This window comes from Saccopteryx leptura, chromosome 4 (assembly GCF_036850995.1).
Source record: "Saccopteryx leptura isolate mSacLep1 chromosome 4, mSacLep1_pri_phased_curated, whole genome shotgun sequence".
Classification (NCBI taxonomy): domain Eukaryota; kingdom Metazoa; phylum Chordata; class Mammalia; order Chiroptera; family Emballonuridae; genus Saccopteryx; species Saccopteryx leptura.
In genome coordinates this window covers 205,011,486-205,029,325 of record NC_089506.1, presented here as the reverse complement: position 1 = coordinate 205,029,325, position 17,840 = coordinate 205,011,486, and the positions used below count along the sequence as shown (strand labels likewise).

The window sequence follows — 17,840 nt, the reverse complement described above, 5'->3', positions numbered from 1 at the left end:
GAATGTCGGGTAGCACAGTCAGCCCTGTGTTATTCTCCAACAAGGGCTGCTCTCTCCCGCCTCTTTTCCTAGGAGGATTGTATCAGCAGTCTTGCTTCCTCAGCCTTCTTAGTCCTCTAGTGGGAGCTCACAGTCTTTACATTTAGGGGCTAGCACCCCCTGCTGGCCCCTGCCATCCGAAATGGGGTGACAGCCGTGACCACAAAGGAAGCAACGGAACAAAACGGGGCCATCAACTTCACAACTGTCCACCCCCCAGGGGTGTTGCCATTGTGGTCAAGCCCTCTCCAGGGTAGGAGGTGGGGGCTGGCATGGGATTGGACAACCAGCTGGGTTCCAATGGTCCTGTTTTGAGCCCCAGCTCTACTGTTTATTAACTGGGTGACCTCAGGAGAGTCGCTTCCCCTCTCAGAGCCTGTGTCTGTCACCTGTCGTGAAGGAATGATTTGGAAGCAGGGAGGTGGAGTGGCTTTTCCACGTGGCTGTTAACTGGAATCCAGGCAGTTTTAGGTGCTCAAAAAATGTCCAGTTCATTGGTCTTTCTGTCACCAAGCACTTCCTTAGCATCCACTGGATTTCCTGGGGACACACGGTGAACAAAAGGCACATGGCTGCTCCCTGGGAAACACTGCTTCCCTCTCTCTGGCCTCCCTCACCACCTCATCTCTGGTGCTTACAGCCTGGTCTCTGCTTTTAAGGACTCGTGATTAGCTTAGGCTCCCCAGATAATCTCCCCAGCTCAAGACCCTTAATCTATCTAACCACATCTACAAGGTCCTATTTGCCACATAAGGTAACATATTCGTAGGTTCCAGGGATTAGGATGTGGACATCTTTGTGGAGGAGGCATTCTGCCTATCCAAGGCTGCCCTTTGGCCTCTACAGGTGCAGGTCCATCCCAGACGCAAAATGCATTCACCCTGTCTCATGGTCCCCAAAGTTCTCATTGCACGTACAGCATCAACTCAAAGTCCAAAGTCTCATCATCTCCACAGACCCAGATCTCATCAACTATATCTGGTGGAGGGAGCTTTGGGTCTAATCCATCTGTGAACCTATGAAACTGTCACCTAGTTTATCTGTCACCAAAATACAATGGTAGCCACCCAGAGAGGATGCAGTCTAGTTCTGTCCGCCGTCCAGGGGACCAGAGACATGTATGGAAGAAGAAGAAGAGGCAATGAGGCTCTAGCACCCAGAAATACCAAATTATTAAGTTTCCCTTCCTCCCGGGCAAACCCGAAAAGGAAAGGAGTTTCTCAGACTGGACGTTGACACCTAAGTCTGCATCCCTTGAGATGAGGAAAGAGCCGGCAGAGCCAGTTTGCATTACATATTTAGCACCTGTTTTAGCCAGGAAGTCAGACTCGGGTCCTCAGTGCACAGCGGTGCGGTCCTGGGCGCAGAGGGATCCCAGAGAACTACAGAGCGCGGGCATCCTGGCGTGGGCCTCAGGACCTTCGGGCGTGGCTCATTAGCAGCCCGGGCTGGGATGCCTTTAACCTCGTGGCAACCCTATCTTTAATTAGAACCCTTTCAGGAAAACCTGTGTTTAAAAAGCTCTCCAGGTGACTCTTAAAACCTACCAGGTGTAGCACTCACATATCTCGTTTCCTGGCCCAACGGCAACTGGTCAGGAGTCAGAGCTGCCCCAGCGCTGGTTGACCGTTGAGCCCTTTGCCTCTTCCGACAGGGACCCTGGAGTCCTAGAGGAGCTGGACGTCGGCCAGAGGAAGGACAAATGAAGAACTCAGGGGTGCTTAGGACCAGGACCAATGGGGCCCAGCTTCCCTGAAGATGAGGAACAGAGGATGGAAAAAGCTCAAAGGAACTGGGCTAGGCCATCTGCCGGCTGTTCTGGGATGTCCTCGACCCTCCTCGGCGCCGGGCTGCTGTGAAGGGCAACACAGGGTAAGTGACACCAGGTTTCCTTTTCTGTAAAGTGGGTTCACCTAAAGGAAAACCTTAGAGAACAGGAGTGTGGCTGGTACCTGAATGTCCTATGTTTGGGTAGACTGTTTTTACTTGATGTTTTAGAACAGTGATTTTCAACCTTTTCCATCTCATGGCACACGTAAACTAATTATTAAAATTCTGAAGCACACCAAAAAAATACTTTTTTTTTTTTTGGTCAACCTATCAAAAAGAATAGGTATAATTTTGATTGATTTTAAAAAAATAATAGTAATTACTTACCTTTTTTGCTCCAAAGTGACTTTAAAAAAAAAAAAAATCAAGTGCTTATTCTTGTATGTAAGGATTTCTGGTACCAAGAATTAACCAGTCAGACACAACCTTTTTATGCAACATGACCAATAACATGCAACTCTATTATATGACATATATATTTATAAGTCAAGACAGGGCATTCACACCAAGGGCTATTGTTGTGTTGGCTGGTGTCATTTTTTTTGTTTGTTTCACAATCTAAGGGCAAAGAGATCAGTGTCCCTGACTAAACAGTCAGGCATTGCATGTTTTTTAAAAACTCTCATGGCACACTGGTTGAAAATTGCTGTTTTAGAAAATGGTTGCCTTCTCCAAACTGGTAGCCACCAGCCTTGTGTAGCTATTGAGTACTTGACCCGCGGTCAGGGCTGCCTGATTTAGTAAATAAAGATACAGGATGGGCCCTGGCTGGTTGGCTCAACAGTAGAGCGTCGGCCTGGCGTGTGGGGGACCCGGGGTCGATTCCCGGCCAGGGCACATAGGAAAAGCACCCATTTGCTTCTCCACGCCCCCCCTCCTTCCTCTCTGTCTCTCTCTTCCCCTCCCGCAGCCAAGGCTCCACTGGAGCAAAGATGGCCCGGGTGCTGGGGATGGCTCCTTGGCCTCTGCCCCAGGCGCTAGAGTGGCTCTGGTCGCGGCAGAGCGACGCCCTGGAGGAGCAGAACATCGCCCCCTGGTGGGCAGAGCGTCGCCCCTGGTGGACGTGCCAGGTGGATCCCGGTCGGGAGCATGTGGGGGTCTGTCTAACTGTCTCTCCCCGTTTCCAGCTTCAGAAAAATACAAAAAAAAAAAAAAAGATACCGGATGCCCCTGGCTCCTGGAGCACGGCTGTGCGTGGTGACTTCCCTACGAGGAGAACACTGTGGAAAGGCAACGGGAGGAGCATCACTTTATAGGGGAGATTCCTGCCAAACACCCTTCAGTCTGGTGACCCAGTTCAACATCAACAGTGGTTAGTCACACTGATAGGATAGTAGATGCCCTTCGTATGACATGATGAGAGTGGCTCTTGACCTCTGTGGCCCACCTCCCCCAAACCTGTACCACCCCCATCTGCACATCTACTCGTGAGAAATACATCAGACAGATCAGAGGGATAGTCTACAAAACACCCAACTCCAGGTATCTGCGATTTCTCTGACGTGGCGGGGTTTGGCGCTCTGCTCGAGGCCTTGTGGGGCCGAAATCCAGGTGCTGACTGGCTGAGCTCTTTCTAGGGGGCCGTGGGAAGAGACCATTCCATTTCCAATCTCCCTCAGGTCATTGGCAGAGTTCGGTTCATTGCAACTGCAGGGCTGAGGGCCCCACTCCCTCGCTGGCTGTACACTGGGGACCGCTCACAGCTCCCAGAGGCCACCCTCATTCCTTGCTGTGGGTCCCCCCTCCATCTTCAAGCAGCAGTGGTGTCAAATTCTTGTGCTTCCAACCTCTGATTCCTTCATCTGTCCCCCAGGCCGCAACTTCAAGGGCTCAACTGGTAAGGTCCGGCCCATCCACCTTCAGGTCCGCTGACTTGGGATTTTAATTACGTCTCCAAATTCCCTTCACAGCAAATTCGCGTTGGATCGAGAAGGTGCACATACACCAGGGTGGGAACCTTGGAGGGGGTGCCTTAGAGTTGTGTCCTCCCCCAGGACCTGGCGGAGCCAACAGCGTGGGGAGGAGAGCAGGCTCTAGAGCCGGACAGCATGGTTTCCAATCCCGGCCCCACCGCCACTCGGGCCGTGCGTGGCTGGGGGCTCAGCCTCCGGGAGCCTCTGTTTCCTCTTCGGCAAATGGGAATAAGGATGAGCTTGTTCAGCTCGCGTGAGGATGCAGTCTGGCAGAGTGATGCTTATCTGCCTTCCCTGCGGCTGGGGGCCCAGCTTTCTCTTCACAAGCGTGAGAACGGCGCTTCCCTGGCCTTCCCCGCATTCTCCTCCTTTCTGGCTCAGGACGGGACTCCTTAAGGAGCATGAGCTCACTGGACTGGGCTCTCGGTCTCCCCACTTTGGCAGGATGGACCAGACTTGGCGTGGGAAAGAAATGTCAGTGAGGAAAAAAAAAATCTTAAAAAAAAAAAAAAGGTATGCATGTAGTAAAATGTATATCCCATTGCAACATAAATATGATTGCACTGGTTGGTGTGTGTAAATGAGCCCAAGGTAGGGAGTGTCTGGTGAGTTGAAGTTAATTTCCATGTACTCCCTTCTTGCACAGCTCATGGAAGATGAGACCCTTGGCATTAGCATTCTGGTGGAGGCAGTTTGCCATAAGCATCCTGTTTATTCCATGGTTATGGGCTTTGGTACCCAACTTGCTTGAAAACCTCGTGAACTTATTAATGGAGAAAGAGAGAAGGAGGAATCTTGGGTAATGTGAACTCAAGCAGCCAGTTTTGCAAAAGTTCCAACATGGGTGGCTTGTAACTAATTGGAAAAACATGTCTCTTCTTCTCGGTGGCCGTAATCCTTTCTGCAGGGCCTGGGCCTTAAATGTTCCCAGAAGGTTTCACGGGCTGTAATCAGCGTCTAGGGTGGTCACCACAGTGGCAAAAGAGGCAAAGAGCTCACGGCTGCCCCCGAGGGTCCCTCAGGTGTCGCCAGCTCAGTCCAGGGCAGCGAGGACAGGGCCTATCAACAGCCGCCCTGGCGAGGGCAAAGGGCTGGGTGACAGGCACAGCAGAGAGTGGGGAGTCATTCCGGCTTCCAGTTAGCCGTCAGAACTCAAAGCTCTGGAGGCAGACTTTGGGACTCGGGCAGGAAAAGGAAACAGCCAACATTGATGTTTTCTCTGCGCTGAGGACTCGAACTCTTCGATGATGATGATTTTCTAGCGCTGCGCTTATTGTTAAATAAAAAAGAAAAACAAAGAAAACAATAAGCACAGCACTTGGGTCCTTCCATCCTTTACAAAGTTATTTTTAGAAACACAGAAGTTGCCTGCCCTATTTTCTCTTCCTCATTGGGTTTCTCTGTAAGAGAATGTTCCCAGGGCCAGAGGCCAGAGGCTCTGCCTGGGCCGTGGCCCCAACCCTGTCCTTACCAGAGAAACCCTCCGTCAGCAGAGTGAACTCAGCCCCGGCGGACACCCCTGCCTGCCCTGGGGCCTCCAGGTCAAAGAGACCCCTGTGTCCGCGGCCGGGCTCGACTGGCGGTCTGTCACTGACCCTCATCTCAGCCGCGCTGCTGTGGTGTCATTTGTGAGCCAGGAGAGCAGCACGCCCCCCACCCCCACCCCAGGGTGGCTGCAGGGAGAAAGGGAGCTCGAGGAGCCCCCTGCCCTCCCCCACCTCCAGGAGGGAGCATGACCCAGAGGTGGTACTCCTGTTCGGGTTTTAAGTGTTTGCGGTTTCCTCTCTCTGTCTCCACTTCCTTCCTGAAACCCCAAAAGAGGCTTCTCAGGAAAGGAAGGGCCTTTCAGATCCCAGAGCACAGCTGGGAATGGCTGTCCCCAGTTAGCCTGGGCCAGGGCCCAGGGCGACCGGGCTGGGATGGGGGTAGCAGGCCCTCCGAGCGCCACTGCTGTCCTGTCCTGCGGAGGCCCCCTTTGTTCTTCTGCAGGAGGCGCTCCCACAGTGACGGAAAGCCCCGCAGGGTCTTACTGTGCTCCGGACGGGCCACTTTTAGGGACACTGTAAAGACAGACTGGCGATGATGGAAGGGGACGTGACTTGTGGGGCTGAACTCACAATACGGCGTACAGATGATGCGTTGTGGAATTGTACACCTGACCAGGCCTGTATAATTCTCTTAACCAGTGTCATCCTAAATATTTCCATAAAAAAGGAAGAAAATAAAGGACAGATGAGTTGCTATGTCTCCCAGGAATTTTTAGCGCAGAATGCCATCAACAGGTCCTAGCCCTCTGGCGCTGGCCCTTCTTTGTTACTATTAATTCCACAGTCATATGAAATGGACCTGCTCTTGCTGAGGGGCTGCCAATCGTTACAATAGTGGGGGGCATGTTCCCAAGCTGTTGAAGGCTCCATTAGGAAGTGGCTCTGAGATGGTTATTCTAGACCTACGGACTAGAACAATCTATTTGGACAGGCTCCATAGCTGGCCAGGCTCTTGTTTTATGGAAATTGACCTCTCTAATTGCCCGAGAACCTGTGTCAAGCAGGACTAGCTACATAACTTGTGGGCCCAGTATTGAATGAAAACGTAGGACCCCTCATTCTTAAATGATTAATATTCATAGGCCCTGGCCGGTTGGCTCAGCGGTAGAGCGTCGGCCTGGTGTGCGGGGGACCCGGGTTCGATTCCCGGCCAGGGCATATAAGGAGAAGCGCCCATTTGCTTCTCCATCCTCCCCCTCCTTCCTCTCTGTCTCTCTCTTCCCCTCCTGCAGCCGAGCAAAGATGGCCCGGGCGCTGGGGATGGCTCCTTGGCCTCTGCCCCAGGCGCTAGAGTGACTCTGGTCTCAGCAGAGCGACGCCCCGGAGGGGCAGAGCATCGCCCCCTGGTGGGCAGAGCGTCGCCCCTGGTGGGCGTGCCGGGTGGATCCCGGTCGGGCGCATGTGGGAGTCTGTCTGACTGTCTCTCCCTGTTTCCAGCTTCAGAAAAATACAAAAAAAAAAAAAAAAAAAGATTCACGATGGTGACAGCAGAGCATTCAGGCAAGAGAGGGGCTCTTCTGAGAATGGTCCCTGACTATATAGTCTGCAGCCCGTGAAGCCCGGTCCAGTGAGCTCAAGGCAGGCAGCTGGTCCGCGGCATGCAGATTAATTTGGTCGCCCTACCCTTTGGGTCAGTTGATTCACATCTTTTCTAACCCTGCCTGACTAAGGCTGATAAAATGAGAGGGCTTGCTGCGGTCTCTGCTGCTCTCAGCTGCCGGGCTGGCAGGGGACAGGGACAGAGGCGGGCCAGGGCCCCCTGCCGGCCGCATTCTTTCTCTAGAGCCACAGGTCCCTGAGCACGGATGCCTGACCTGGTCACCTGTCACAGGCTTCAAAGGAAAACCTGGAAGACCACCCTACATTCCTGTGAAGGCTTTGCCCACGGCCAACGTTTGGGAAAATCTAAACTCTTCTTTCATAAGTGAGATTTCAAAATGAACCTCTTTTAAAAAAGATTTTACTTATTGATATTTCAGGATGAGGAAAGAAAGAGAAAGAACAAAAGAAAAGAGGAGCTGGGGAGGAGTAGGAAGCATCAGCTCATAGTAGTTGTTTGTCACGTGTGCCTTGACCAGGCCAGCCTGGGGTTTCGAACCACTGACCTCAGCCTTCCAGGTCAATGCTTTATCCACTGTCCTACCACAGGCTCAAAATGAGTTGAGTTTTTTTTGGCTGGGAAAGGACTATTAACGTAAGAAATGTCTAAACCTGTAAGAAATTTTATGAGTTTATTTGAGCCAAGCTGTTGACAATTGCCAGGAAGCAAAGTCTCAACAGATTGAGAAAATGCTCAACAGAACTCCGAGTTTTCTTAACCCCAACAAACCTACTCCAAGGCATATCATAATGAAATTGACACAAACCAACAGCAAAGAAAAAATTCTCAAGGCAGCCAGGGAAAAGAAGAATTCAACATATAAAGGAAGGCCCATTAGATTATCATCAGATTTCTCAGCAGAAACTCTACAAGCTAGAAGAGAGTGGACCCCAATATTTAAAGTCCTGAAAGAGAGGAACTTTCAGCCACGAATACTATACCCATTAAAGCTATCCTTCAAATATGAAGGAGAAATAAAAACATTCACAGATACAGAAAAGATGAGGGAATTTATCATCAGAAAACCCCCACTCCAGGAATTACTAAAGGGGGTTCTCCAATCAGATACAAAGAACAACAACAACAAAAAAAACAGAGCCACAAGTAAAAGCTCCAAGAAGAACACAATAAAACCAAATTTAAACTGTGACAACAACAAAAAGAAAGGGGGGGAGAAGATGGAGATTAACAGTAGCAAAGGACGATGGAGTGCAAAAGTACTCACAAAATAGTTCGCTACAATGAACAGGGTAGGGACCCTTTTCATTACTCAAAGATTGAGAAAATGCTCCAGAAAATGGCGGTTTTACCACTGACTTTATACATTAGAACCAAAGGGGAAGACGTAAGGGAGTTACATGAAATTGATTGGTGATAGGCCCTGGCCGGTGGCTCAGTGGATAGTGTCAGCCCTGCATATGGACGTCCCAGATTTGATTACCAGGCAGGGCACACAGGAGAAGTGACTATCTGCTTCTCTCCCTCCTCCTCTCCAGCAGCCTGTGGCTCAATTGGTTTGAGCATGGCCCCAGGCACTGAGAATAACTCCATTGGTGGTGCACAGAGCTTCAGGTCCTGAATAGTTCGGTACAGCCTGGCCTGTGGTGGCGCAGTGGATAAAACATTGACCTGGAACACTGAGGTCGCCTGGGCTTGCCTGGTCAAGGCACATGTGGGAGTTGATGCTTCCTGCTCCTTCCCTTCTCTCTCTCCTCTCTAAAATGAATAAATAAAATCTTTAAAAAAATAAAAATATCTCGGTACTTGAACATCATCCCCAGATGGGTTTGCTGGGGGGATCCTGGACGGGGTGCATGTGGGTGTCTGCCTCACTATCTCTCCTCCTCTCGCTTGAAAAAAAGAGAAAAAAGAAAGACATTGATTGGTGATACTTAGGCAGGCGGGAGAAAGCAAAAGGGGGAACTCTCTGGGATTGGATAAAAAGTAAAAATGGCCTGACCAGGCGGTGGCGCAGTGGATAGAGTGTCGGACTGGAATGTGGAGGACCCAGGTTCGAGACCCCAAGGTCTCCAGCTTGAGCGCAGGCTCATCTGGTTTGAGCAAAAGCTCACCAGCTTGGACCCAAGGTCGCTGGCTCGAGCAAGGGGTTACTCGGTCTGCTGAAGGCCCGCGGTCAAGGCACATATGAAAAAGCAATCAATGAACAACTAAGGTGTCGCAACACGCAATGAAAAACTAATGATTGATGCTTCTCATCTCTCTGTTCCTGTCTGTCTGTCCCTGTCTATCCCTCTCTCTGATTCTTTCTGTCTCTAAAAAAAAAAATGTATAAGATACTCAACAGTTAATCAAGATGATCATAACAATGAGGAGGTTTGTTGTATTCTGCTCTGGTGGGATGCCTGTTGGGGTGGGCAGGAAAACATTACCTTACATTTCAAAGGCATGTTATTAGGCACATTATTTATTGTGAATACAAAAGACAACAGACGGCTCGATTAAGGTAAGCATTGACCTCTGTTAGAGAAAAGTACCTCCTTAGGACAGGACTACCCACCATGAACTGCTTCTATTTAGAAAGTTTTCATTTCAGATTATCCCACATGGTTGCTTTAGTCTCTTGAGTCTGCAAGGCCACCATGCAGGCCTCCCTTGAGCTTGTCAGGTTCAGCATGTGACTCCTTTTACATTCACGGGACAGTCCTGTTACTGGAGAGAAATTTGTATTTCAAGAGAATGGGTCAGAGGTCGCTAAGGAAACCATTGTTTGCAAAGTTTGGCTTACATAAATTTTTGGCGAAAAAAGAAAAAACAAGTGCGTTTTGTTCTTTTTCCCAATGGTAAACAGGAAGGGAGGCCGGTGACTGGGTAGAGCGAGCCATGGAGTGTGGGACGCCCAGATCCATGTAGGATTCTTCTTGGGGCTCCTTTCTCATTTATCTGCCAACCTCCAGATTGAAAGGCAAATCTGATTGGGTGGCAGCCAACCAAAGATTGGCTGGGTGGTGCATGAGGAACTGAAGAAGTCAGCAGAAACCAAAAGAGATTTCTTTTTCTTTGTCCTTTCTTGCGTTCTTTTCTTCTCTTTTCTTTTCTTTGTGTCTATCTTTTTTCTTTTGTTCTTTTTTTGTGGCAGAGACAGAGAGAGTCAGAGAGAGGGACAGATAGGGACAGACAGACAGGAAGGGAGACAGATGAGAAACATCAATTCTTTGTTGCGGCTCCTTAGTTGTTCATTGATTAATTTCTCATATATGCCTTGACCAGGGGGGTTACAGCAGACCGAGTGACCCCTTGCTGGAGCCAGTGACCTTGGGTTCAAACTGGTGAGCCTTGCTCAAACCAGATGAGCCCACGCTCAAGCTGGCAACCTCGGGGTCTCGAACCTGGGTCCTCCACATCCCAGTCCGACACTCTATCCACTGTGCCACTGCCTAGTCAGGCTTTTTTCTTCTTTCTTTCTTTTTCTTTTCCTTTCTTTTCTATCTTTCTTTTATTTTTCTTTTTGGAAAATAATCCTTTTTTTTTTAATTAAGAAACCAAAATATTATTTGCAGTACTTTTTTTAAAACTAGCCTTTACTAAAGAATTGAAGTATAGCATAAAATTCACATACCATAAAATTCACCCCTTTAATGTGTATAATTCGGTGGTTTTTAGCAGTCACAAGGTTGTGTATCCATTACCACTCTCTAATTCCAGAATATTTACATCACCTCTCACCCTCCTCCCCACAAATAACTCCTTCATATCCATGTGGATGAAAAAGGGGCCCCAGCCGGGCGCAGTGGCGCGCGCCTGTAGTCCCCGCTACCTGTAGTCCCCGCTACCTGTAGTCCCCGCTACCCGTAGTCCCCGCTACCAGGAGGCTGAGGCAGGAATCCCTTGAGCCCAGGAGTTCTGGGCTGTAGTGCGCTATGCCAGTCGGGTGTCCGCATTAAGTTCAGCATCAATATGGTGACCTCCCGGCAGCGGGGGGCCAAGCAGGTTGCCTAAGGAGGGGTGAACTGGCCCAGGCTGGAAAAAGAGGCCACAATCTGAACATGACAAACTCAGGGGAAGCCTGCGTGCGAGCCTTACAAACTCGGAGACCTAACGTAACCAGCTGAGATGGTCTGAAATGAATACTTCATCACAAAAGCAGTTCATGATGGTAGTCATCTTAGGGTGGCATTTTCCCCTAACAAAGGCCATTCTTCACCTGCTGTATTTTTCAATCCATAAGACGCCCCTGACCATAAGACACACCTAGGGGTTTCAAGGAGGAAAATAAGAAAAAAAATATTCTCAACCCAATGGTGTGTTAAAATATTTAATAAAATACCATATTTTTTGCTCCATAAGACGCACGGGCATTTTCCCCTCTACTTTTTTTGGGGAAAAAAGTGTGTCTTATAGTGCAAAAAATACGGTAAAGCTGCACCTGTCTGTTGGGTTTTGTTTTGTTTTGTTTTAGTTTGGTTTGTTATTTGCATCTGCATAACATACCGGATAACAAGCCTTTGGAATATCAAAGCACAACCACTGCCAGAGCACAGACCACAGAGCCCCCTCTGTTATTACCAAGGTAAAAGAACTGTGTCTTATTCATTTTACTTTTTCTTCAACACCAAGAATTTCCCTGCTTTGCTTTCTCCAGCCTCACTAATCTATCCCCAATGGATTTCATGGTTTCCCCCTTTGATTCTGATGTATAAACTAAGTGGGAAAACTGCCATTTTATGGAGCATTTTCTCAGTTCATTGAGATTTTGCTTTCTGGCATATGTCATCAGTTTGGCTCAAATTAACTTATAAAAATTTTACAGGTTTGGGTTTGTTTTTTGGTTTTTTTTATTTATTTATTTTACAGGGACAGAGAGAAAGTCAGATAGAGGGATAGATAGGAACAGATAGACAGGAATGGAGAGAGATGAGAAGCATCAATCATCAGTTTTTCATTGCATGTTGCAACACCTTAGTTGCTCATTGATTGCTTTCTCATATGTGCCTTGACTGCGGGCCTTCAGCAGACTGAGTGACCCCTTGCTCGAGCCAGTGACCTTGGGTCCAAGCTGGTGAGCTTTTTGCTCAAACTAGATGAGCCTGCGCTCAAGCTGGCGACCTCGGGGTCTTGAACCTGGGTCCTCTGCATCCCAGTCCGATGCTCTATCCACTGCGCCACCGCCTGGTCAGGCGGTTTGGGTTTTCTGGCATTGACATTTACGTGGTATAGTATGGTAGGATTCCAAAGAAGCCCACCCAGAACCACTTTGTCAACTCAGACCCATTGTTGGTACCAACAGGGGCCTACTGTGCCCACCAGCTCCTTGTGAATTGGGTGTTTTGCTTGGGATTCCGGGCCTCTCTGTTTAAAGGTAAGAGGCCCTGATATTATTTGAGCAGGGATTTTTTTGTGTTTTTTGGTTTTTGTTTTCTAAATCCTTGAGGTAGACATAAAAGTTAAGGATTGAGAGAACCCAGGTGTAAAGCCCGTAGCCAGGGCCACCGTCACAGCCGCCTGGCCCATGCAGGTTCGCATTAGATTCAGACAGACGGTAATGAAACAACGGAGCCAAGAACTGGTGAGCCATTACCTTTAATCCTAGCTTGTACCCGGGGGGCAAGTAAAAAACACACACTGGGCTCCAAAATCCACTCATTCAGTGGTCACAAAGCTACTGACTTATCTGAGTTTCCTAGAATCAAAGGTTTCTAGCTCACTAGCCTTATTCACCTCTGTTCCCCATCTCCTTCTCTCTGCACAAACTCTGTGCAAACTGGCTACTCCTTCAGCATTCTGCCATCTTGGCTGTTTCTCCTCTCCTCCACTTGGCCTTTATCTGCTCTCTCCTCTAATGCTAATCTCAGGAACCGAGAGCAAGCTCCCAGTCTGCCCCACTTTATAGTGTAGAACAGGGGTAGTCAACCTTTTTATACCTACCGCCCACTTTTGTATCTCTGTTAGTAGTAAAATTTTCTAACCGCCCACCGGTTCCACAGTAATGGTGATTTATAAAGTAGGGAAGTAACTTTACTTTATAAAATTTATAAAGCAGAGTTACAGCAAGTTAAAGCATATAATAATAATTACTTACCAAGTACTTTATGTCAGATTTTTGCTAAGTTTGGCAGAATAAAATCTTTATAGCCTGACCAGGCAATGGCACAGTGGATAAAGCATCGGACTGGGATGCGGAAGGACCCAGGTTCGAGACCCTGAGGTCACCAGCTTGAGTGCTGGTTTGAGCAAGACTCACCAGCTTGGACCCAAGGTCGCTGGCTCCAGCAAGGGGTTACTTGGTCTGCTGAAGGCCTGTGGTCAAGGCACATATGAGAAAGCAATCAATGAACAACTAAGGTGTTGCAATGCGCAATGAAAAACTAATGATTGATGCTTCTCATCTCTCTCCGTTCCTGTCTGTCTGTCCCTCTCTCTGACTCTCTCTCTGCCTCTGTAAAAAAAATAAAATAAAATAAATTAAATCTTTATAAAACAACTTACTATAGTTAAATCTATCTTTTTATTTATACTTTGGTTGCTCTGCTACTGCCCACCATGCAAGCTGGAATGCCCACTAGTGGGCGGTAGGGACCAGGTTGATTACCACTGGTATAGAAATCAAAACCTTTAACCCAATATACAAACAAAGAAGTCTCTGAGACAAAGTCACTTATCTGAGGCATAATGGAATTCCTCATGAGAGTGCACCACCCCACATCATACAATCAGTCAAGGGAGTGGGGGAAAGCATAGTCTTAAAACTAAGCCTTATGGCCTGACCTGTGGTGGCACAGTGGATCAAGCGTCGACCTGGAACTCTGAGGTCACGAGTTCGAAACTCTATGCTGCTTGGTCAAGGCATATATGGGAGTTGATGCTTCCTGCTCCTCCCCCCCTCCTCTCTCTCTCTCTCTCTCTCTCCTCTAAAATGAATAAATAAAAAAAAATAATTTAAAAAACAAACAAAAAAAACCTAAGCCTTAGGCTATAATGACCCAGCCTGGTTACAGCCTGTCCCCCACACCCAATACAAACTATAAGCGAGCAAACATATAGATCATATTTACTAACTTATTTGACTAACACCAGGCTAAGGCAGAACAGGAGGAAAAATGAGTGACTAACTTTTCAATTGGAATTACTTTGTGTGTCTGAACAAAACCTTTTGCTCGATAAATGAGAGTTTGAATTCATTTGACTGTGAAGATAAGGGGCCCTGTGTCCTTCCAGCTCAAGTCTCGGGTATTCTTAGGCAAGTAAGAATCTCTCTGGAGATGTCAGAGGATGTACCTCACGACATGCAGGAGATCCACTGGGAATTCCAGCTCATCTGTTATTAAATAATTGACCTGTCTCAGAACACTCACATAAAGGTTGGTTACCTAGTGCTCAGAGTCCTCATGGTTGTATTCAATAGCCACAGAGAGAAACGGAGGCATGTAAGAGCGAGTAGGGAGCAAGCCTCTCTTCTGCTTTGAGAGGGGAATACAAGGGAAAGGAGCCAGCAGGGATAACTGAGTCAGCCAGTTAGAAATTAACTACGTAGTTCTCTAAATGGTTGCTAAGAGCTGCTTGCAACACAAAGCAAGAGAAGCAGGATCTCTATGTAGCTACAACCAGTGATCTGGAAACCCCTTCCTCCTTGCTGACCCCACCAAAACTCTCCCTCCCTTCTCCTTGAGTCCTGGGAAACCTTAAACAAGGGAATCACACACCCATTGCTTAGATATTGTAAAGGTGTATAACCTGTGAGGAAATCTAATTCAGGGAGCTCATGCTTTGGTGCTACTATCTTAATGTGCTCCGCCAGCTACTAATAAATTCTCCTCCTCCATTAATTAAGTTGTCTGAGTGTCTTATCCTGCATCAGGGTCACTCCTGCAATAAGAGGGTTTGAGATGACTTGTGAGGTGACAGCCCCTTGGAGCTCAACTCACAAGCAGCACCCTTCAACACATTACCCCTAGAAATTTGTTCAGACTCTACAGATCTTAAAATAAAACTAAAATTAGCATGGGAAATTGTGCCTCCAAGGCTGGAAACAGCCAGCTCCCAACTCCCATTAATATTCTTGAAGTTATATAATTAATAGGAAGCTTTACTTGCAAGTACTTACAGAAATATGAAGATTTAATTAGAAATGACACCAACTTTAAGATGACCAAAGTATGGTGCTTTTGATGCCTAACTTAATTTTTGTATGCAAAATTAGAAAATGCTGGATTTAAAATTAAACTGAATGGGAAGGAAGCATTATCTTGATTTGGAAATTAGAAGCTTCTAGGAGGAGCACAGATAAATTCCTTTTTTTTTTTTCCCCAAACTCTAAATAGTTTATTTAGAAAGTCACAGAGGTAGAAGAAATGGGTTTTAGGAAATAAGTTACAGAAGCAGAAGAAAGGGAGCTTCAGAGAAAGATAAACACACCTGGGGGTGGGGAGTGGGGAGAGCACCATAAATCCCTTTTTTAGAAAAAATGTTATTAAGAAATTTTAGAGATTGTCTCTGAACTAAAGAATGCTTTTGAAAGCTAATAAATGCAAACCCCCCCTTCCTACCCCTTCTACAGCTCTTCTACTACATCCTCTGCTTTCTGAGCTTCCTTGTCGGGACCTGCCCTCGCCCTCCCTTCTTCCAAGCCTCTGCCTCCTCCCCATCTCCTCCACTACCACTCCCCACTGGCCTAGGGCGGAATGAGAACAGGAATTCAGACAAAGGTAACTCGGGAATTTTAGCAGCTCCCTTTGGAGAAAAGCTGGTCTCAGGCAGACGGGAACCAGCAATTGTATACGTTCCTTGGACTAGAACAGAATTAAGGAATCTACCTGAAGATCTCCTGATGTTATCCAGGACCCCGATGGATTCACACAGGGGTTTAAATTTTAGAACATGTCATCCTGGCTATTCTGACCTATTTCAATTGATATACCTCCTGCTTTCTGGGAGCAAAGGTAACAGAATTAATAAATAGGAGTTGCTGGGAAACTCTTATAGAGAAGTCTTTTTTTTTTTTTTTTTGGTAGAAAGCCAGGTCACCTTAAGCAGAATTATAGGAAACTGAAATGGGATTTAGAAAGAGAAAAACAGAAGCAAGCATATGGTTGCCCCAAGGACTATGAAATGACGTTTCCCCTTCTAACAGTTCAGGAGAAATTAAAATTAGCATTAAAAAGGGGGAAATTAGTAATGTAGATACTGGTGCTACTTTATATGTTCTTAACCACTCCTAAATTGCCTCCTCCCTTGGAGTAAAGCTGTGCAAATGGTAGGAAAATCTAATCAACTAATGACTGTTTTAAAATCAAAGCCTGTCCCCTTCCAACTAGGGAATGTTAAGGGGCAATGTATATTTTTGCTAATCATATCTGCCCCCATTCACTTGCTAGGGTGAGATTTTCTTAAAACTAATGATGCCCAAGTATACTTTTTCCATCAGGGTAAAATTTATTTATTTATTTATTTATTTATTTATTTATGTGTGTGGCAGAGACAGAGAGAAGGACAGATAGGGACTGAAAGACAGGAAGGAAGACAAATGAGAAACATCAGTTCTTTCTTGCGGCTCCTTAGTTGTTCATTGATTGCTTTCTCATATGTGCCTTGACCGGGGGGCTACAGCAGAGTGAGTGACCTGTTGCTCGAGCCAGCAACCTTGGGCTCAAGCTGGTGAGCCTTGCTCAAACCAGATGAGCCCGTGCTCAAGCTGGCAACCTTCGGGTCTCGAAAATGGGTCCTCTTCATTCCAGTCCGAGGCTCTATCCACTGCGCCACTGCCTGGTCAGGCTCGGGTAGAATGTATTTAGAAGTAAATAAATCAGATACTGAACCAATTGGGAAAATAATGATTTTAAAGGCACTTCCACAAGAGGAACTGACTGAACATTTGTTACTAGGCGTTCCAATGCAGTGTCAGGCCTTTTCCAGCCACTGATACTTACGCACTAGCTGGAATTGAGCCCATTAAACAAGATTACTTTTAAAAGGGGGCTTATAATTTCATATACAAGCCCGTGTAATTCTCCTATCCTTCCAATGGGAAACTCAACGGGAAAGGATGGAGATTTGCACAGAATCTCATAGCTATAAATAGTTATGCCCAAATATCCCTTGGTTCCAAAATCCTAAGGTGACCAACTTTTTTACAATGAAAAGGAGGACAAAAATAAATTGAAGAAAACAATATCGTAAATGAAAGAAACATTTTATTCATTGCAACAATAATATACTATAATATGATAAATGCATAATAAAAACATTTGTAACATTTTATATTGTAATTATGCTTACATGCCTATTAATTTTAATAATAATAATAAGAAAAAAGTACTCATTTAGATACAAATACGTCACATCACACACAATGGATCGATTCTGCATCGATCGAATATGGACATTTACAGATTAATCTTCCAATATCAAAAAGGAGGACATGTAGGAGGATACTTATTGAGAGAGGACAGAACTTACAAAAGAAGGACTGTCCTCCCTAAAGGAGGACGATTTGTCACCTTAAAAATCCACATAACCTATTGTCCGGCAGAAAAGATATGTTTTGCTCACTTTGTTGAAGATGGTGCTGCCCACGTGGATGGGCGTTGCCTAGGTGATAATATTAATTGACTTCTTGCTTGGGAAGGGGTGTTGATATGCTAATGTGTGTTGGGGAGGGCTTTTGCGCCAAAAGGTTTTAAAAGGTTGAGCTAGGAGGCCATTTGGGGAGAGTGGCCACATTCTTGTAGGGAGGAGGAGCCCAGGCTGGAGCAGGGCAGGGAAGCCACGTGGAGGAGGCAGCCAAAATGGCAGAATGGGGGAAGGAGAAGCCAGTTCGTGGAGGAGAAGGAGATGGGGAGCAGAGGTGAATAAGACTGGTGAGGTGAAAGCCTTTGATTCTAGGAAAACTCGATGAGTCAGTGGCTTTGTGAGCGCTGAATGAGTGAATTTGGGAGCCCAGTGTGTGTTTTTACTCGC

At 46.9% G+C, this 17,840-nt stretch overlaps 1 non-coding gene across 1 annotated transcript; it reads right to left on the bottom strand.

The window, feature by feature from the left end:
* On the bottom strand, positions 1-121 carry LOC136404719 (small Cajal body-specific RNA 4). The gene has a single exon (XR_010751424.1). It is a non-coding gene; the product is annotated as a small Cajal body-specific RNA 4 (non-coding RNA).
* Positions 122-17,840: the final 17,719 nt, after the last annotated feature.